Source organism: Hemiscyllium ocellatum, chromosome 12 (assembly GCF_020745735.1).
Source record: "Hemiscyllium ocellatum isolate sHemOce1 chromosome 12, sHemOce1.pat.X.cur, whole genome shotgun sequence".
In the NCBI taxonomy this organism is placed as follows: Eukaryota; Metazoa; Chordata; class Chondrichthyes; order Orectolobiformes; family Hemiscylliidae; genus Hemiscyllium; species Hemiscyllium ocellatum.
This window is the reverse complement of record NC_083412.1, coordinates 21886123-21908280: the sequence shown is the minus strand read 5'-3', so window position 1 is coordinate 21908280 and position 22158 is coordinate 21886123. Positions and strand designations below refer to the sequence as shown.

At 41.7% G+C, this 22158-nt stretch overlaps 1 protein-coding gene across 4 annotated transcripts in view; it reads right to left on the bottom strand.

Annotated features, from left to right (window-relative positions):
• Nucleotides 1–21420, bottom strand: part of fndc3a (fibronectin type III domain containing 3A) — a 218447-nt gene extending 197027 nt beyond the window's left edge. For 2 of the 4 annotated variants that reach the window (XM_060833376.1, XM_060833378.1), the window contains exons 1-2: nt 21296–21420; nt 17381–17476 (exon numbers count right to left, since the gene is read on the bottom strand). The gene's annotated coding sequence lies outside the window, so the exon portion shown is untranslated. The remainder of the gene's footprint in view (nt 1–17380; nt 17477–21295) is intronic. The other 2 variants (XM_060833374.1, XM_060833377.1) reach the window with 1 other exon arrangement.
• Between the last annotated feature and the right edge of the window lie 738 nt (nt 21421–22158).

Genomic DNA, 22158 nt, shown 5'->3' with positions numbered 1-22158 from the left:
CATAGAAAATACGGGGAAATAAAGGGCATTTGGTTTTTCGAGTCTGCTCTTTCATTTAGTGAGGTCTAACAGCACAGCAGAAAAGGCTCTTCAAGTCTGCACCAGTTCAAAAACAAGCACCTAATTATTCTAATTTCATTTTCTAGCACTTGGCCCATAGCCTTGGATGCCTTGGTATGATTATGCCTGGACACCTAACTCAGTACCTAGTCCCACTTTCTCTCCATACCTTTTCATCCCTCTAACCTTAACAGCTACATCTAACTCCTTCTTGAAACGATTCACTGTTTTGGCCTCACCCACTCGCCGGGTGAAGATACTTCTCATCAGCTCCAATCCTAAATGGCCCACTCTGTCGCTTTTGACTGTGACCTCTTGCTCTGGTATCCGGTCATTGTGAACATACTTCCTACATTTACCCTGTCGAGTCCTGCATTGAGCTTTCCCACTTGAAAGGGATAACTGGTGTGACTCAGAAATCTTTGGCTGATTGGGCAGCTTTTCAAAAATTTTGTTTCCTTCCAGTTTTCTTCCACCCTGAAGTGAAGAAGGTTTTCTGAGATTACAAAGGAATCTTAGTTAAATAGGTCAGTGGGGTGAATGATGGCAAATGGAGTTCAATCTGGTAAAATAAGAGGTACTGCATTTTGGTACAACAGAAATGGGTAGGGCTTACACAATTAATGTTGGGGACTTGGGTAGTGTTGTAGAACCGAAGGAACAAGGAATTCAGGTATATAATTCTTTGAAGTTTGCATCATATATAGATTGCTTTTATTTTGATGAAACCAAAACACTTCCGATGCTCAAAACCTGAAATTAAAAACAGATTGTGGTAGAAAACCAAATGGTTCCAACGTCATTTGTGGGAAAAAAAAAGTAGAGTTAACATTGAGAAGAATATGATACAACAGTCACATTCAACTTGAAAGATTAACTTGGACAATTTTATCTTTCACCAACAAGTTTTCTGGCATATAACAGGAGACCATTCAGCTTCAAGAGCTTTGCCCAATATTCAATTAATCATTACTCATATCATCTGTCAGCTCAATTTACCTATCTTGATTTGTAGCCACTGATACTAAATACAAAAATAAAATCAATTTTAATTTTCTACTTTCAAATGATCTTGCCTCAAAACTTTTTTGATGCAGCATTTTCCACATTCCCTCTACCTCTTTAACATCACACCTGAACAGCCTTGCTCTAAGTTTTAAGGCTGCGTTCCCTTGATTTGGATTCAAGCATCAGAGGAAATGGTTTCTCTCTACCATCATAGCTCTTATCACTTCATACAGCTCAAATAGATTATTCCTTATTTTGATATTTGAGGGAATTCAAATCTATTCTACACAATCCATTTAACACTTTAACCCCTGGGACTACTATACTCAGTCTGGGCTGGATTCCTTCCAAGGTGAACATATCCTCCCATATGTGTATAAAAGTGAACTTTACACAAGATGCCAGGGTGAATGCAAACATATAAACAGACTTGGAGACCTGGGAGACGTAGCCTGTGAGAATTAACCAGGTGAATGAAGTACATCAAACGCAGTCTAAACAAAACTTCATATAACTGAATTTCCATCCTTTTGAATCCCTGCCCAGATTATAATCTGTTTTATACTATGATGATATAAGAAGGCAGACATATCATTTGCAATCAATCACACGTGATCCACTGAAAAGCATTTCCTGAAGTGTCAGACACTCCTAAAGAATCAATCAAATTAGGTTTCATGAGATACTAGAATATTTGGATATAGGTTTGGTTGCTGAGCTGGAAGATTCATTTTCAGGTATTTTGTCACCATTTATGTGTTTCCTGCTTTCTATACAGTGTATTCAAAAAGAATGGGTACCAAATGAACACAGACAAAAGTAAGGACTGCAGATGCTGGAGATCTGAGTCTAGATTAGACAAGCAAAACTAATGTCATTTACAAAATATCATGCAACTGTAACAAACTCTACATTGGACAAACAGGCAGAAAACCAGAACGTCAACTAGCCGCAAAGCGACATGACCCTCTCTCATTAGTATCTTTACATACAGATGAGAAAGGACACCACTTCAACTGGGATAACACATCCATCCTAGGACAACCAAATAGCACAAGAATTCCTAGAAGCATGGCATTCCAACTGGAACTCTATCAACAAATACATTGACTTGAACCCCATTTACCATCCCCAGAGAAAAAGAACCAGAAATGACATCACCATAGGAAATGACATCTCTGCAGGAACTGACATCACCAACTCAAAAGAAACCCAAGCATATAAATAGAAAGCAGGAAACATCAGCAGTGCTTCATCTGGAGGTTCACTGAAGATAATAGGTAGGCAAAAAACAATGACTGCAGATGCTGGAAACCAGATTCTGGATCATTGGTGCTGGAAGAGCACATCAGTTCAGGCAGCATCCAAAGTGCAGCAAAATCGACATTTTGGGCAAAAGCCCTTCATCAGGAATAAAGGCAGTGAGCCTGAAGCATGGAGAGATAAGCTAGAGGAGGGTGGGGGTGGGGAGAAAGTAGCATAGAGTACAATGGGTGAGTGGGAGAGGGGATGGAGGTGATAGGTCAGGGAGGAGAGGGTGGAGTGGATAGGTGGAAAAGGAGCTAGGCAGGTCGGACAAGTCCAGACAAGTCATGGGGACAGTGCTGAGCTGGAAGTTTGGAACTAGGGTGAGGTGGGGGAAAGGGAAATGAGCAAACTGTTGAAGTCCACATTGATGCCCTGGGGTTGAAGTGTTCCGAGGCGGAAGATAAGGCATTCTTCCTCCAGGCATGTGGTAGTGAGGGAGCGGCGGAGAAGGAGGCCCAGGACCTCCATGTCCTCGGCAGAGTGGGAGGGGGAGTAATATTACCTAGTATGGTGACAAAACGTCTGAAAATGAACCTTCCGGGTCAACGACCAAACCTACCTCCAGAACCTCAACCTGAACTACAAATCTTCTCAAAACCTGCTCACTAGAATTATACCCAAAACTTTCCAAGTAAATTCCCATCTTCAAAACAGAACAAAAATGAATGACTTCTGATTACATGACATCACTAGTCATAGATGAAAGTAGTGATTGATTTTCTTTCACAAACACCAGGCTCTCCAGCAAGTGCCACAGCAAAGCATTTCAGATAATTCAAAAAGACATAGGTCTGATTAAAAATTAATTATACACTGTATAGTAAGGACATGATCTGAAAGTGAATGTCATTGAATGATCTAAACAAAGTAATGTTGCACTGATATTTTAACATACTAGTTATTCAAGCTTACTAAAATATCCATTACGTTAACTTTGTTTACACTGTTCTTTTATCCATTCCCAAACAAAATGCCAGATGAAGGCATAATTCTGATTATACTATGTAGACTATGGAAATGACACCTAAAGCAACATTTCAGTGTTTGAGTTCTTAATACAGGATGTTAGCCAAGAGAGAGGTAGTTAGTATGACCTTTAAACAATTGAAAGTAATTGCTTTAAAAAGCATACTGTAAAAAAAGACATTTTATTCAAAATGTGAATACATCTCTTCTAAAATGACAAAAAAATCAATTTGTTCTTTTTTACTAAATTTGGTTCAACCGGATGAAAGCTGTCAGGAGTTGGAATGGAAAGGAACTTAGCAAAATTATAACCATGGGGGATCCATTACTAAGCAAACTGGTACAGGTATAGACTGAAGTTTCTGGGTTCACATAAGCTTTATCCTGGGGTCTTAAAACAGGTTACTAATGAGGTAGAAAATATATTGGTGCTAATTTTCCAAAATTTCCTAAATTCAGGAAGGTCCATTGGACTGGAAACTCAAGAGGTGGAGGAGGCTGAAAACAGGAAACTTACTAGTCAGTTAGCTTGATGTCTGCCATGTGGAAGATGTCAGAATCAACCACTAGAGAGATTAAAGCTGTACACTTTAATAAAACTCAAGGTAGTTGGGAAAAGTCAGGATGGTTTTGACAAAGTGAAATCACATTTCATCAATTTTAGACTTTTTTGAAGGAGTGACATGAGATGTGGATAAAGGACAGCCTATTGGTGCACTGCACTTGGATATCCAGAAGGCATTTGATGAGGCGCCACAAAGATCATTATGGAAAATGAAAGCTCATATATACGCACTAACAATGGATAGATGATTGCTTTTTGCTAGAGTATGCATTTATGCATCTTTGTCTTTTATATTAGAAGTAATTACAGAAGTTCAACAGGTGCCTGTGCTGGGGCTTTAATTGTTTTCAATTTATATCAGTGACTTAAATGTGGGGAGTAAAGTAATTATAGCTAAATTCACACAAAAAGATAGGTAGAAAAGATAATGTAAAGAAAACATAAGGGAGTTGCTGACAGATGCAGACAGATTAAATGAGTGGGCAAAAATCTAGCAGACGGAGTACTATTTGGGAAAGTCTGAGGTTATTCACAACAAGCACCCTCGACAGAAAAAAGTATAAGAGCAATATTACTTAAATGGCAATCGAATGCAGATTTCCAAGGAGTTGAACATAAATGTAAGGATGTTATACTTTAATTATATAGGGCATCATCTCAATACTTCATGCAATTTTAGACTACTTACTTAAGGAAGGATGCAAATGCTGTGGAAGTCGTTCAGAGAAGATTTACAAGACCACTTGGATCTCGGATCCATCTGAGGAAGCTACATACCTTTTCTGGAGCAGAGATAACTCTTAAGTATTAAACTTCGGACAAGATACTGCAAACCCTGTACAGCAAATATATTTGCCTACTCCAATTTATCCACTTTTACCACAGGTATGCTCTCCAATCTTTGAGCAGAACAGTAACACAAAGACTTTTAAAACATCTGAGTTAGTTTACTAAATAATGAAATAAATTTATAAATCTGGACCTGCAAAAGACCTGATCAACCAAGATGCTCATAACTCTAGAGGTGCCGCATAACAAAAAACTTACTGCATTTCCTTTTTGAAGGAAATATTTTGAATTCCAAAAAGCAAAATATTACATTGGCTTTCATCATGATGCTAGCTTTAGAAACTTCATATTAACGCTTTACAACAAAAACAATTGGCTGGAAATGCAGGGAAATACTGGCACAGAACACATTATCAATAAATAACTAGATGGTATACAAATATGGGGCAGCAAATTAAATTATCACTTGCATTTATGTAATGCCTATCATTATTTTAGGTCATACCAAAATGTTTCATAGTTAATAAAACACCAGACATGTAGTAATTTGCATAGTGCAAGAAAGACAGTGGCTAACTTGTGTACAAGGTTCCAAAACAGCAATTAAAAAGTGACTATTCCGATTTTAGCAATGTTGGTTGACGTTCAAATACTGGAAAGAACATTGGAAGAATTGTGTTATGCTTCTTCAAATAGGGTGGTATTGGAAAAAGCCCAGCAGGTCAGACAGCATCTGAACAGCAGGAGAGTCGACGTTTCAGACATAAGTCCTTCATCAGGTGTTATGAAGATATGGGTGCACTGTGACTTTAAGAAAGTTAGCAGCTAACAGAACTATCCTACAGCACTAAGTGTTCTGAACAAGATAAAATGTTAACCTTTTGGTCCAGCAGCAAGTGTAGCTGGTTACCTGGAGACAAAAACAAATTTGAATTAGGTCCATCAGTTTCAATTATACCCCCCAAAAAATACCAAATTCCAATCAAATTTGCATTTAGTATATTGACAATATTAAAGCCTAATGGCAGAATCCAATGTGTTGGGGGAATAAGACTGGGAAAAACTGAACAGTTGGGTCTGAACCACCAAGCCACTAGCGTGTACAGACAGTCCGAAAAATAGCTCTCTTAAAGGTACCTTTATCTATCAATGACCAGTGAAACAGAAATCCTAAGAAGAAAATAAGACAGAAGAAGATATAAAGAGAAGATTCGACAGGTGGCTGGTTTTGAAATTTGATTTTTTAGTAAATCTTAATCGGGGTTTTATTGGACTAGTACTAAGGAAGGTAAGTAAAAGATAGGTTAGAGGAAGGAGTTGTAAATAGTTGTTAGTTAATTATTCTCTGTTATACTTTACGAAATAAAGTTGTTAATCTTTGACTTTAAATAGTTCTTGGTCTCCCAAATTTTCACAGATTACTGCACAGGATAAATCTTTTCTGTGTTGCTGGTTTAAATTAAGCAAGCAGAAGGGTTGACCCAGTTACCTAACAGTTTGGGAGCTTTTGTCTGCAATTTGAACTGTTTGGGTCTTAGATTCATGATCTGAAGTGGCTTGGACAGATTTGAATAGATTTGGGGGTACAAAAAATCCCAGCAGATTTAAACACTTGCAGATTTAGTGTCCTAGATCTTTAAATAAAATGTAAGTGAGACAATGCCTAATTTTAGTGACTTGTGGTTGATTAAAAGCGAGAGAAATCACTCTTAAAATTGCTAAAGAGGTTCTGAGATTTAAAGGTGATTTTCAAATTTGCCTAGAAAGTTGAGAAGGAAAGAAAAAGGCCGTACTTTTAGAATTAGCAAAGAAATTAGATTAGGGTTTAACCAGGGACAAAAGTAAAGCTAAAATTCTAAGGGAATTACTCAAACACTTAGGTGTGTCAGAGAAACAGACAAGTGCAGTAGAGGTAGAAAAACATGAATTACCATTAAGGAAAATGGAGTTAGAAGATAAATGGGGGTGGAGAAGAGGGAGTGAGGGGTATGTATAGAGAGAGAGAGAGAGAGAAAAACAGAGAGAGAGGGGAAAAAGAGAGGAGGTTCTTAGCTGAGCAAAGAGAGAGAACTTGAACTTGAGAAGTTGCGACTTAGTCAGCAAAGTCAAGTTAATAAGATGGAGATTAAAAGAGATGGTATTGATATATACAATATGACAAAACTCTGCCACATTTTGATGAGAAAGATGTTGAAGCCTTCTTTATTTCATTTGAAAAGTTGGCTCGGCAGATGGAGTGGTTCAAGGATTTATGGGTAATTCTAGTTCAGGCTAAATTGGTAGGTATAGCTAGTGAGGTATTTGCCACACTGTCAGATAAGGGTTGAAGAGATTATGAAGAGTTTAAACAGGATATTTTAAGTGCTTATGAATTGGTACCAGATGCATATAGATAGCGGTTCAGAAGCATAAAAAGGAGGAACTAGGTCAGACTTATGTTGAGTTCGAAAGAATCAAACATGGTCATTTTAATCAATGGGTGTGTGCTTTGAAGATAGGTAGGACCTTTGAAGCTTGAAGAGAGATTATTCTATTGGAGAAGTTTAAAAACTCATTTCCAGAGATGACAAGAATTCACAAGGAGGAAAAGAAAGTTCAGTAGTGAGAACGACAGCAGAATTAGCAGATGAATATATTGGTCCATAAGGCAAGCTTCCTGCCAGAATTTCATCCTGTGAGGGATAGAAGGTGGAAGAAGGGGAGATCCTGTACTAAGATACCAAGAGTAGAGAGTACTGGTAAGAATTTATGACAGGATAAAGAAGCCCAAGAAGGTCGACAGGAGATGAAAGGCCTCAGATGTTTTCACTGTAATGGAGTGGGATGCAGAAAAGTTTGGTGTCGGTGGTTTCAGAGGGGCACTGGGAAAAGGTGTTTTCACTGCCAGAAAGTGGGACACGTAAAGTCACAGTGCTGGGTGTTAAAGAAAGGCATTGTGGGGAAAAGATATGGTAAAAGAAGCTAAGCCAGTGGCATCAGTGAAAGTAGTAAGGGTGACCCCAAGAAGAGCCGAGGAGCTGCAGGAGAGTGCACAGCCTAGTACCTAATCTCTACAAAGAATTTGCTTCTGTGGGTAAAGTTTACTCAGAAAGAAAGAACAGGGGGAAGAAGGTCAAGAAGTAATAATTTTGAGATATACAGGAACTAACCAGTCGCTGACAGTAAAGGATGAGCGAATATGCATTCTTTCTGATCTGTGACCTAAGAGTGTGGTAATTTGTGGGATGGATGGACAGAAATTTAGCTTTCGCCTATGTAAAATCGGGTTAGAGTACCAACTCAATACTGGGGAAGTTACAGTGAGAGTGATTGCCAGAGTATCAGTTCCAGGAATTCACTTTGTTCTCAGGAATGATTTGGCAGGATCCAAGTTGGGAGTGACCCCTGTTGTGAAGAAGCCCAAGGAAGACCAAGAAACTGAGGAATTTAAACAGAAATATCCTGGTAACCAGATCTCACTATCATAAGTCACAGCACGAAGCGAAACGTAAAGAGACAAATGGAGGATTTGAGGTTCAGTTAGCGAAGACCCTGTTTGAGGCAATGGTGCAGCAAAAAAGCTGAACAGGGAGAGGGTCAGAAGTGTTTAGTCCTGAAAGGTGAAGGGACTTGCAATAGCAAGACAAGATGATAAAAGATGTATGGATGTGTACTCCAAAAAGGAGGCAGGGAATATTCCAGAAGGTTATTATCTGAAAGATAGAATCCTATGATGGAAATGGAGACCACCGCAGATAGTGCAGACGAGAAATGGGCCTAAGTGCACAGCATGGAAGCAGACTCTTCGGTCCAACTCATCCATGTCAACCAGGTATCCCAATTTCACTTCCACTGGCAGCTCATTCCATACACTCCGTGTGAAAAAGTTGCCCGAGGTCTCTTTTCTATCTTTCCCCTCTCACCCTAAACCTATGCTCTCTAGTTCTGGACTCCCCGACCCCAGGGAAAAGACTTTGCCTATTTAACCTATCCAATCCCCTCATAATTTTGTAAACCTCTATAAGGTCACCCCTCAGCCTCCGATACTCCTGGGAAAACAGCTCCTGCCTATTAAGCCTCTCCCTATAGTTCAAATCCTTCAACCCTGGCAACATCCTTGTAAATCTTTTCTGAAGACTTTAAGTTTCACAATATCTTTCCAATAGGAAGGAGACCAGAATTGCATGCAATATTCCAAAAATGGCCTAATCAATGTCATGTACAGCCACAACATGACCTTTCAACTCCTGTACTCAATACGCTGACCAATAAAAGAAAGCGTACCAAACGGCTTCTTCATTACCCTATCTACCTGCGACTCCACTTTCAAGGAGCTATGAACCTCCACTCCAAGGTCTCTTTGTTCAGTAACACTCTCTAGGACCTTACCATTAAGTGTATAAGTCCTGCTAAGATTTGCTTTCCCAAAATGCAGCACCTCATATTTATCTAAATTAAATTAAATTATCTTCTGCCACGTCTCAGCCCACTGGCCTATCTGATCAAGATCCCATTGTAATCTGAGGTAACCTTCTTCACTGTCCACTACACTTTGATGTCATCTGCAAACTTACTAACTATACCTCCTGTGTTCATATCCAAATCTTTTATGTAAATGACGAAAAGTAGTGGACCCAGCACTGATCCTTGTGGCATTTCACTGGTCACAGGTCTCCAGTCTGAAAAGCAACCCTCCACTACCACCCTTTGTCATCTACCATTGAGCCAGTTCTATATCTAAATGGCTAGTTCTCCCTGTATTCCATGAGGTCTAATCTTGCCAACCAGTCTCCCCCATGGGGAACCTTGTTGATTGCCTTACTGAAGTCCATATAGATCACGTCCACCATTCTGCCCTCATCAATCCTCTTTGTTACTTCTTCAAAAAACTCAATCAAATTCGTAAGACATGACTTCCCTTGCACAAAGCCATGTTGACTATCCATCAGTCCTTGCCCTTCCAAATATGTGTAAATCTTGTCCCTCAGGATTCCCTCCAACAATTTTCCCACTACCGACATCAGGCTCACCAGTCTATAGTTCCCTAGCTTGTCCTTACCACCTTTCTTAAATAATGGTACCATGTTAGCCAACTTACAGTTTTCTAGCACCTCACCTGTGACTAGCACTGATACAAATATCTCAGTAAAGGGTCCAGCAATCACTTCCCTAGCTTCCCACAGAGTTCTCGGGTACACCTGATCAGGTCCTGGGGATTTATCCATGTGTTTCAAGACATCCAGCACCTCCTCCTCTGTAACGTAGACATTTTTCAAGATGTCACCATCTAGTGCCCTACATTCTATATCTTCTATGTCCTCCTCCAGAGTAAATACTGATGCAAAATACTTGTTTAGTAGACCCTCCCCACCCCCATTTTCTGTACGAAGGCTGCCTTGCTGATCTTTGAGGGGCCCTAATCTCTCCCTAGTTACCCTTTTGTCCTAAATGTATTTGTAAAAAAACCCTTTGGATTCTCCTTAATTCTATTTGCCAAAGCTATCTCAAGTCCCCTTTTTGCCCTCCTGATTTTCCACTCAAATATACTCCTAATGCCGTTGAACTCTAATGGTTTTCTCAATCTCTCCTGTCCAAACCTGACATATGCTTCCTTCTTTTTCTTAAGCAAACCCTCAATTTCTTTAGTCATCCAGCATTCCCTATACCTATCAGCCTTTCCCTTCACCCTAACAGGAATATACTCTCTCTGGACTCTCGTCTCATTTCTGAAGGCTTCCCACTGTCTAGCCGTCCCTTTAACTGCAAGCATCAGCCGCCAGTCAGCTTTGGAAAGTTCTTGCCTAATACTGTCAAAATTAGCCTTCCTCCAATTTAGAACTTCAACTGTTAGATCTTGTCTATCTTTTTCAATCACTATTTTAAAACTAATAGAATTATGGTCGCTGACCCCCAAAGTGCTTTCCCACTGACACCTCAGTCACTTGCCCTGCCTTATTTCCCAAGGGTAGGTCAAATTTTGTACCTTCTCTAATAGATACATCCACATGTTGACTCAGAAAACTTTCATGTACACTCTTAACAAAGTTGTCTCCATTAACCCCTTAACACTATGGCAGTCTCAATCTATGTCTGGAAAGTTAAAATCCCCTACCATAACCACCCTATTATTCTTACAGATAACTGAAAACTTACAAATTTGTTTCTCAATTTCCCGCTGACTATTACGGGGTAGCATTCAGACAGGAAGTGTTACGGGTAGTACATGAACTACCTGTAGGAGATCACCTTGGGGTACGAAAGACTCAGGTTAAGGCACAAAAACATTTTTATTGGCCTGGGATGTACAAGGATGTGGTTAACTTTTGCTGAACATGTCATACATGCCAAATGGTAAGTAAGCCACAGGTAGTAATTAAACCAGCACATTTGTTGCCAATTTCCACATATGAAGAACCTTTCACGCAGGTTATAATTGACTGCGTCGGTCCCCTCTCAAGAACTAAAAGTGGGAACCAGTACTTGTTAACCATAATGGATGGGTCTATCAGATTTCCAGAGGCAATGTCATCACGAAGTATCAAGCCAAAAAGGGTAGTAGAGGAGTCAGTAGCTTTCTTCACACGGTATGGATTATCCAGAGATTCAGTCAGACTAAGGGTCAAATATTACTGCCAGGCTGCTTGAGGTGATTATGGATAGCTTAGGTATACAGCACTTTAAATCCAGTGCGCATCATCCTGAATCCCAGGCAGCATAAGAAAGGTGGCATCGGACCTTGAAGATCTTGTTGAGAGCACACTGTTAGGATTACCCAAATGATTGGGATAAAACTATTCCATTTGTATTGTTTGCCATTAGAGATGCATCAAACAAATCTACTTAGTTCACTCCCTTTGTGTTAATATTCGGGCGTGAAGTGAGAGGTCCTTTAAAATTAAATAAAGAAAAATTGACAGGACCAAAGTTGGAGATCTCACACTTTGATTATGTATTGGAGGTGAGGGAGAGATTAAGTCGAGTAGGTGAATTAGCTAAACAGCACCTAAAAAGGGCACAATATAGAATGAAACAGGTGATAGAGAAAAGCTCTGAGACTCTGACATTTTCCCAAGAAGATGATGTCTTAGTACTGTTACCAGTGATTCAAGATCCCTTCAAAGCCAGGTTTAGTGGTCCTGTCATATTGAGGAAAAGATGAGTCAGGTGCACTATCTAGTTAAGATACCAGATAGTAAAGCAGGTATCAGGTATGTCAAGTGAACATGCTGAGACCATAGTATACTAGAGAGAAAGAACTGGAGAAACAGGTGTTAGTTATTGCCCTGTAAGGTGAGAAATCAAATCCAGTGGATATGGATTTTGCTGTGCTTCAAAAGTAGATTAAAAAAGTCCTTGAGGAGTGGGATAGGTTGGCAAGCCATCTGTTGCAGGAACATCGAACGCAGGTGAAAGATTTATTACTGCAGTATTAGGACATATGTAAGAATCAGATGGGGAGGACAAATGCTATTGTACATGAAGTAGACATTAGAAATACTGCTCTGATAAACAACACCCCTATTGGCTTAATCCTTTCAAAGCTAGACAGGTCCAGAAGGAGGTGGAGGTCATGCTCAACGAGGACATCATCGAGCAAAGCCAGAGTGAGTAGAATTCGCCAATCATCTTAGTCCCCTAACTGGACCGGAGTCAACGACTCTGCATGGATTATCGGAAGGTCAACGCCATTACAGAATCAGGCTCCTATCCAATTCCTAGATTGGAGGACTGTATCGAGAAAGGTGGACAAGCCAGTTACATCACCAAGTTGGACTTAATACATGTTAGTGACAGGCACCTTTATCAGAGTCAGCGAAAGAAATTTCTGTGTCTATAACCCAAAATGGGCTATATCTGTTTAAAATGATGCCCTTTGGAATAAAGAACACACCTGCCGCATTCCAAAGACTCATGAATAGGGTTGTGGCTGGGTTAACAAACTGCGCAGTCTACCTGGATGATGTAGTCATCTTTAGTAAGTCCTGGAAATATCAAATGGTACAGTTGGCAGAACTCTTTGAACAACTATGAGAAGCAAAACCGGTGACAAATAAAACTGAATCCACGAAAGCAGAGGTGACGTTCTTGGGACATAACATTGGTCATGGAACTCAAAGACGAAGACCAACGAAGAATTTCATGACCAAACTCAAAGAAAGAGGTGCTTCAATTCTTAGGACTCAGCAGACTCTATTGGAAGTTTGTTCCAAACTTCAGCAGTGTAGTGGCATTGTTAATTGATTTGCTGAAGAAAAACATAAAATTTCAGTGGACGGAACAATGCCAGGAGACATTCGGCCATTGAAATCAATATTAACCAGCAAACCAGTTTTAGTTACAACAAACTTTTCAAAACCTTTTAAAGTTGCCATTGATGCTAATGACTCAGGAGTTGAAGCTATACTCCTACAGGAAGATGAGGATGAGATTCAACTGCCAATTGGTTACTTTTCGAAGAAGATTGAAAAGATCCATGATCGATAAAGCACTATTGAGTTTGGTACTGGCCTTACAACATTTTGAAGTGCATGTCACGAACAATGTGTTGGAGATGGTGGTGTACATGGATCACAATCCCCTTACATTCTTAGAATGCTTCAAAGAGAAGAATATGAGACTATTTCGTTGGAGTCTTATGTTACAGACTTTCAATTTTAAAATCATACGTGTTGCGTGTCATATGTAAGGGTAATGTGTTTGAAGAATAGAAAAAAAGAAGCCATCTTTTCATTTTGATGGTTCATTTTTTCTTAAGGGGGAAGGTGTTATGAAGATGTGGGTGTACTATACCTTGAAGAAAGTTAACAGCTAGCAGAACTACCTAACAGCACCTAGTGTTCTGAACAGGTTATAATGTAACCTTATGGTCTAATTGCTAATGTAGCTGGTTGCCTAGAGACAAAAATAAATTTGAATTAGGCATAACAGTTTGAATCATATCCAAAAAAATGCCAAACTCCAATCAAGTTTGAATTTAGTATATTGACAATATTAAAAGCCGATGACATAATCCGATGCTTTGGGGGTATAAGACCAGGAAAAATTGAACTGTTTGGAGAGAACTGCCAACCACCAGCATATACAGACCGCCTGAGAAACAGCTCTCTTAGAGGTACCTTTATCGATCAGTGACCGGTGAAATAGGAATCCCTAAGAAGGTGACAGAAGAAACATAAAGGGAAGATTTGACAGCTGGCTGGTTTTAAAAATTGATTCGTTTCTGTAAATCTTAAGTAGGGGTTTGATTGGACTTGTTTTATAGAAGGGTAAGTAAAAGATAGGTCAGAGGAAGCAGTTGTAAATGGTTGTTAGTTAATGATTCTCTGTTATACTTTAAGAAATAACGTTGTTAATTTTTACTTTAAATAGTTCTTGGTCTCTCAAAATTGCACATATTACTACATGGGATAAATTTTTTCTGTTGCTGGTTTAAATTGTGCAGGCAGGTTTATCCCATGATGTAACGTAGGAATGAGAATCACTCTGAGCTCAAATCAATGAATCATTTGAACACTCAACCTCCCACCTCAGCGTTACGAGTGTTAACTGAATCTGTTTTTATCACAGAATTTAAAATAAAAACATACTACTCACCTAGAGTGTAAAAACTAACTACTGCTGTGTGGCAACTCAGTCCCTGAGATAAATAACAAGATGACTGGAAGAATATGCATTGTCCATTGAATGCACATAACACAAAGCAGATTTGCAAAACCAAATAAACAGATTGAGAAGTAAAGTGTCAAAGTAATGAAAGACTATAGAAGAAATCCCAAGGAACCACCATGTAGAAAACAAAATGATCTTTTATATAGATCCTAATCATGTTCTCAGGATGTCCAAGAGAGATTCATACTTAGTGAATCACTTTTGATGCGGTTGTTTTTTTTGGATGCAATGTAATGCAGCAATATGCCACAACAGCAGAAAAACAAAGTGAAAAGGCAGATTAAGTTTTGGCTAACTACTCAGTGAAAAGAAAGTGGTTCAGTCAACGATATACTTCATCAGGACTGCACAGAAACATTAGTCAGAATTATCCAGTGAAGTCCATCAGCAGCACTTCAATCTATAGTTTTGTGACAAAGTGAGTGTCGACAAAATTAGTCAAACTGAAGACTTTAACCTCATCAGCAGTGTAAATTAAAAGGACAGGTACACCCACATGCTCCCTATAGCCATCCCTCTCTCACTTCCCTCATCTAAAGCCACATCATCTCCCCACACTCCCCATCTATTCACCAAATCACCATGCACAGCATTCAGGGAGGCTGGCCATATCTAGTTAAATATAACTTTGTTTGATGTGCACATATGGTTAGCCATTTGCCATACTAATTAGATCTGAGCAAAACTTGTAATGGTAAGGTTTTGACCACAAATGGTTCTATTTTATATTAAGAAAACTTAAAGATAACAGTTTCAAACAACTGAAATATAGATTACAACAGACAAACCAAAGAAACATTTTTCAAAAATTAGCAAATGTTATTGCTTTACTGTGTGGTTCTCTATTTAGTTTGAAAGTAGGGGAAAAGTGAAAATTGAGGTCCACAATTGGCAGCGATCAAGAGATTGAGTGTTTCTACATGGCACTAACTCTATTTACAAACTGATGGATTGTATAATCAGAACAGTAATGCACTGTACAAGCAATAAGAAACCTTCTCCCCATACTTTTCACACAAAGTGAAACAAAATTATTGAACTTGATTCATGTTTCTTGTACAAATCCTGAATACAGATGTAAACATTTTAAAAGATTAACAGTTAATCATAGAATCCTACCTACTAATCCAAATTCCTTGCTCTTTCCCCCATGCTTTCTCCAACAGCCATTTATCTAATTACATTTCAAAAGTCTCTTGAATTTTCTTGCACAATCTTTTCAGATGATGTTTTCCAAACATGAAAATGCTGTGTAAAAGTTGTTTCACTAACGCAGCATCAACACTTGGCTTGTTATTACTTTTGATTCTCATCCCTATTATTTGAACATAAACATTGCTCCCAAGAGTGAAAATTAACCAATGACAACCATGTCCCTCAGAGAAATAACAAAAATGTTTTAGAAAAATATGTATCTTTTATTAAATACACAAACTACATGGCATACTTGCAATAATAATTCAATAGTTTGGGAGGATAATGTTCAAAATAATAAAGACGATAGAGGACATAGAAAATAGCCCTATCTGACTTGCTGTTCAAAGTGACAAAATCTCCACTTATGTCCCACCCAACGTAAGCATCTATCTAGATGTCTACACTACATCCTAGGTCCAGTGTTTGCCTTCTATCCAGTGTCATAAAATTAAGAGAATGCCTACAACACATAGGTTAATTGGGCTGGTACAGAATAGAAAATTGCAATCTTGTGTAAAAAATATAAACAGGAGTCTTCACACACGAAAAAAAGAGGAATTTCTGAGGCTCTGTTCACTCAGAGCTGGACCAGTGTGCGTGTAAGAACTCTCCTCCTGGACTAATAAGGACAGAGAAAAAGAAAAAAAATAGAAAATTGCAATAAAACAGCAGGACCCAATTTGTTTTGGGGAGCTGACTGTCACATGGAAATGCCTCTTCCCATTCCCATTAACTGCATGCTTGAATTTGGATAACTATTTTCAAACAAATTCATGTCTCATTAATCCACGGTTTGCTGGAGTGAAATACTTCCCTGATGATAGAACAAAAATACAGAATAATAAATTAACATTGCATCTGAATTATGTTAAAAAGGTGGTCACTTTAAATCTTATCCCCATCATTCTGGAGTACTTCTAGGAACTACCCTCAAGCAATAGACTTTTGGTACAGGAGCCATAACAAAAGTGTTACTCTCATTGCACTAGACTAATATTTAATGTAAACTTCTATGTTACTGAGTACAGACTTTGCAGTGGGTTGATGGACAAACAAACATTCATGTTCTTTTCAAGCCCAGTGACTCAGTTACTTGCTGAATACCGTGCTCCCTTAATTTATGACATTCAAATTTAGATCTCAGTGTACTCCTTACCTCAGGTTGTATTCTGACATCCCTAACAATTTTCCTTGGTAATCTGTGATTATCCTTTGTTTTCTATCTGAAACTCTGACTCAAACTTCCTGAAATCTGGCTTAATTAACATCTCATTCTTCCATGTCATTTGTCATTATACCTCACAATTTCATAAGGCCCTGATTTATCCCTACTTTTACACTGCCCACTGGACAATACCTTACCTGCTCTGGTCCCTGTTAATCTGTTCCCATCATGTTTCTACGTATCCCTTATGAGCTGTTTGGCCATTTTGTTTGATTCCATCTTTCCTGCATTTCCCTTCAGGTGTTTCCCCCCCCAACTTATTATCTTATTCCTCTCCCTAACACATGCACTATAATGCTTCCCCACCCTCCCTTTCATCTCTCTTGCCCTCTTCTGCTTCCCAGTCTTCTGTGTGATTACTCTTATGCTTCATTCTTTTCAGTCCTCACCTTTTCTCCTCTCTCCTACTGCAGCTCCTATTCTCCGTGCTCCCATCTCTCTCCCTCCCTTTACCTTACCATTGTTCAATCTAATACCTGTCCTATTACTGCCTTCCTTCACCGTCTCCCTACCTTCTACCTGCTTCTTTCCTCCCTCAGGCAATGACCACCCTTTTTTTATTATTAATTCAAGGAACGAAGGCATGATTGGCTCGGCCAGCATTTATAGCCCACCTCTAGTTGTCCAGAGGGCAGTTAAGAATCAGTCACATCGCTGTGGTTCTGGAATCACATATAGGCCTGACCAGGGAAGGATGGCAACTTTTTTTCCTGAAAGGACATTAGTGAACCAGATGGGTTTTCCGACAATCAATCCACAGTCAGCATTACACTCTTAATTCCAGATGCTTATTGAAATCCTACTCCCCCCTAACTACCTTCTCTCCCAGCCACACTTGCTTACTCAATCCAAACTCTCCCAGGTCCCAGCTCATATCCCAATTTTCTTACACCCTTCACCTAAACCTATTCTCACATCCCATCCTTCCTTTTGTGAACACTGTTTCCATCTACCCAACCCATCCTTACCCATTTTCTCTCCTAACTACTCACCTCCTCTTACCTCCCCCATACAAAGTCTATCATTCTTTCCCTTCGAGTAAACCCTATTGGCCCAACCTCCTCTCTTTCCCAAGCTCACTCATTGCCACCTTCTTCAACTTCCTTTCTAATCCCAGCCATTCCTCGTCACTATCCTACCCCAGAGCTCATCATAAAACACCCATCAATTCATCCTCCTCTACAATCACTCTATCCATCTCACCTTCTTGCATTCTCAATTCTATCCATACCAACATCCTAATCCTGCTAATGAGCCTCACATCACCCGTTTCATCTGTTGAACCCAGTCCTCCACCCATTAGACTGTCCACCAACCCACCTCATGCTCTACTCACCTCCAAAGCCAAGTTCAACCCCTCAAGCCCCTAACAGCTAGTTCTTCTCCATCCCATCCCAGATAACCCCTCCAGCTCTCAGACCTCAACCCAATCCTAACCTCCATTTCTCTGCCTTCAACACCTCAGACGATTCACTACCACACCACTCAAAATTCTTACCTCTCCCATATGACCCATCTTCAACCCCCACCTAACCTAACCACCCTCTTTCTCTCTTCAACCATCTGACCACTCCCCAATTCACTCCATTCCACCTGTCCCATCTACCTATCCTCATCATCAAAACCAATCACTCTACTTATATACATGCCCTACACGCCCCAAACTCCTCCTGTTCCTTCTACTTCAATGACCCTCCTGCCCATCAAGCTCCACCTGTTGCCACAAATCTAACCCTTTTCCTTCAGACTCATCCAACACCCCACTTCCCTCCTCTACATGAAAGCTTCTATTTCCCCAAGAGCTCCAACCCAACTCACAGCCTTGCTCCTAACCCCATGTCCCTACCCTTATAAGCTTGCTTCCTAATTGTGGGCAGCACAGTGGCACAGTGATTAGCACTGCTGCCTCACAGCGCCTGAGACCTGGGTTCAATTCCCAACTCAGGCGACTGACTGTGTGGAGTTTGCACGTTCTCCCCGTGTCTGCGTGGGTTTCCTCTGGGTGCTCCGGTTTCCTCCCACAGTCCAAAGATGTGCGGGTCAGGTGAATTGGGCATGCTAAATTGCCCGTAGTGTTAGGTTAGGGGTATGGGTGGGTTGCGCTTCGGTGGGTCGGTGTGGACTTGTTGGGCCGAAGGGCCTGTTTCCACACTGTAAGTAATCTAATCTAATCTAATCCATACCTGAAAGCCCACCATGCCCTTCTCTCTTATCCACCCAACCATCTAAACTGTCCCAACTCACCTACTCATCTAACACCACAACCACCCCACTACTCATCTAACCCTGTCCCCAAAACTGAACCCTCACCTTCCCTCTATTTATCCAACCCCTTCCCCCGCTACTCATTAACTGGTGCCACCTCATCCCTACACAAGCAAACAACCCTACCTTATCATCCATCCCATGCCCCAAACCATCTCACTCCCATCCAACCATCTAATACTCCCCACCTCATCCACCAACCATTTAAGTACCCAGTCCCCTACTAACTCCTACCCAACTAACCATTGCCCACTTCTCTACTGCCCAGCTATACACCCCCACCTTTCAATTACCAGCTTAATCTCCAAGCCTTCTAACTGCCTGCAATCGTTTTAACCCAACTCCCGTCAAACTCACTGAACATCTACCTCTCTTCCCACCTACCTGTACCTACTGTCCTCTGTATAGCTACCACTTCCATTCTCCACCTACCCTCCCATTTACTTTTCTCTTACCATCTGTACCCCACAAACAATCCGTACACACCAGAAAACCCCAACCTCTTAACACACTTGTAACCTCTCCCATAACCTCTACATATCTCCCCCAACCCTTCTAAACCTCACCATCTGACCCCTACCCACCCAAACCCCATATCACCATACCCACTTACCTACCGCTCCCACCTACCCATCTAGTAATCCTCAACTCCACCAAGCCTAAGTCACTCTCCTCTCCTCTGTACTGGTAGCCCACCTGTGCCAATCTAATCTCTCTCTAAACGTCCACCACACCTAACTTCCTTTACCCATCTAAGTTACTCTCACGTCCCCCAGTTCCAAACTAACCCATCACCTCTCATATCATCTAACCCTCCTATGTCTCTTCTCCAATGGAGGCCCATCTAACCTTCTCACTTACCTCCCCCACTGAAGGCCCAGCTAACACACTTACCTCCCTTCCACTCACTTCAATTTAATCCCCGCAACCTACCCCCTGCACCCATCTAATTGCTCACTACCTAACCCCAGACACTTATCTAATCCCTGCCACCTAACCCCCCGCTTCACCCATGTAATCCCCCATCAACTGCCTCACTGCACCCGTCTAATTCCCCAACCACCTGACCCCCCCCGCACCCGTCCAATCCCCCGCCCCCATCTGATCCCAGCCACCTGAGCCCTTACACTCATCTAATCCCCCGCCACCTGATCCCTATACCCGTCTAATGCCCCGCCACCTGACCCCCTGCACCCGGCTAATCCCCCGCCACCTGATCCCCTGCACCCGGCTAATCCCCCGCCACCTAATCCCCTGCACCCAGCTAATCCCCCGCCACCTGATCCCCTGCACCCGGCTAATCCCCCGCCACCTGATCCCTTGCACCCAGCTAATCCCCCGCCACCTGACCCCCTGCACCCGGCTAATCCCCCGCCACCTGATCCCCTGCACCCGGCTAATCCCCAACTCCTGAAACCCTTTGCACCTGTCTAATCTCCTGCCACTTAATCATCTACACCTGTCTAATCCCCTGCCACCTGAACATCTGCACCCATCCACCCCATCACCTGAACTCTCTGCACTTGTCTAATCCCCTGTCACCTGACTCCCTTTACCCAACCGACCCCTGCCACCAGATCCCCTGCACCCGTCTAATCCCGGCCACCTCAGCCCTTAAACTCATCTAATCCCCTGCCACCTGAACTGTTTGCACCCATCTCATTCCCTGACATCTAATCCCTCGCCACATGATCCCCAGACCCATCTAATCCCCAACTCCTGAAACCCTTGCACCTGTCTAATCTCCTGCCACTTAACCATCTCCACCTGTCTAATCCCCTGCCACCTGAACCTCTGCACCCATCTACCCCATCACCTGAACTCTCTGCACTTGTCTAATCCCCTGCCACCTGACTCCCTTTACCCAACCGACCCCCGCCACCTGAATCCCCTGCACTCATCTAACCCCCATCACTTGTCTAACCGTCCAGCCTGAAACGTCGACTTTCCTGCTCCTCGGATGCTGCCTGACCTGCACCACTCTAATCTTGACTCTGATCTCCAGCATTTGCAGTCCTCACTCTCGCCTTGTGTAATCCTCTACCACCAGACTCCCTTTACCCATCCAATCCCCCACCACCTACCTATCGAAGTTCCCCATCTCTCCTCATCTAAACCTCGCTACCTTCCACTTTCCCCGCCTCCCTCAACCTGCAGCCCATCTGTCCCCGTCCCCCGGACCAACCACCTTTTAGCCAGTGAAACACCCACCTCCCCGTCCCCTCCAATTCGTCCATTCCCCTCCATCCCAAACCTCCACTTACCCCGGAAAGCCGGGCCGAGTTGCGCTCACTGACTGCGGCTCGGAGAGACGGCTGCTTCATCTCCCCGGCGGCGAAGAGCCCGCTGTTCGCGCGAGACCAACCGCCACCCGCACCGCCATCTTCCCCGGCCACAGCGCGCATGCGCCCCCCACCGGCCGGGCGGTTGGCCTGAGGCTGCGCTCGTTGCCCTGAGGGGCAGCGACGAGTTGCGCTTAGATGGCGCCTTACACTTATCCGCAGAATTGATCAAACCTCTTCACAGTCGTTCGTACTCACGTAGCCACAGTGTGTAGTGTAGTGAACGAGGCAGTTAATTTGAGCAAAATAAGCTCCAAAAGCATTCATTAAAATAAATGACAATCGTCTGAAGGAGGGCGACGTAAAATCGAGAGAAGGAATAAAGTGTCTCAAGGAATTCAGAGGAGAAAGGAGAGGGTTTAGTAGATTCTTGTCTCAACAAGGCAGCTGATTGGTAAGTATATCAAGTCTTTAAAGTGAGAGGGAGGTATTCAGCTCATCAGTCTTCTCTCAAAAACTTAAGGCTAATACGAACGTATTAATAATGTGAAATAGTAAAGTGTAAAGAGCAGGAGTGTTCGTGATTTTTTTTATTAACTTAATGAAATATGATAGAGATGACAGGTCAGATGATGTGTTGTAGCTGCAGCATGTATGCCAAGGTAATCCAGAGTGATCACATCTGCGGCAAGTTGTTTGCTGCTGAAGCAACTTCAGATCCAAGTTGAGCATCTGGAGTTTGATCTACAGACATTGTGCAGCATCGGGCAAAGTCACCTAGACACCTTGCTGCAGGTGGCAGTTACACCCCTTACATTAGGTAATTCAGCCATGATCTGTGATCA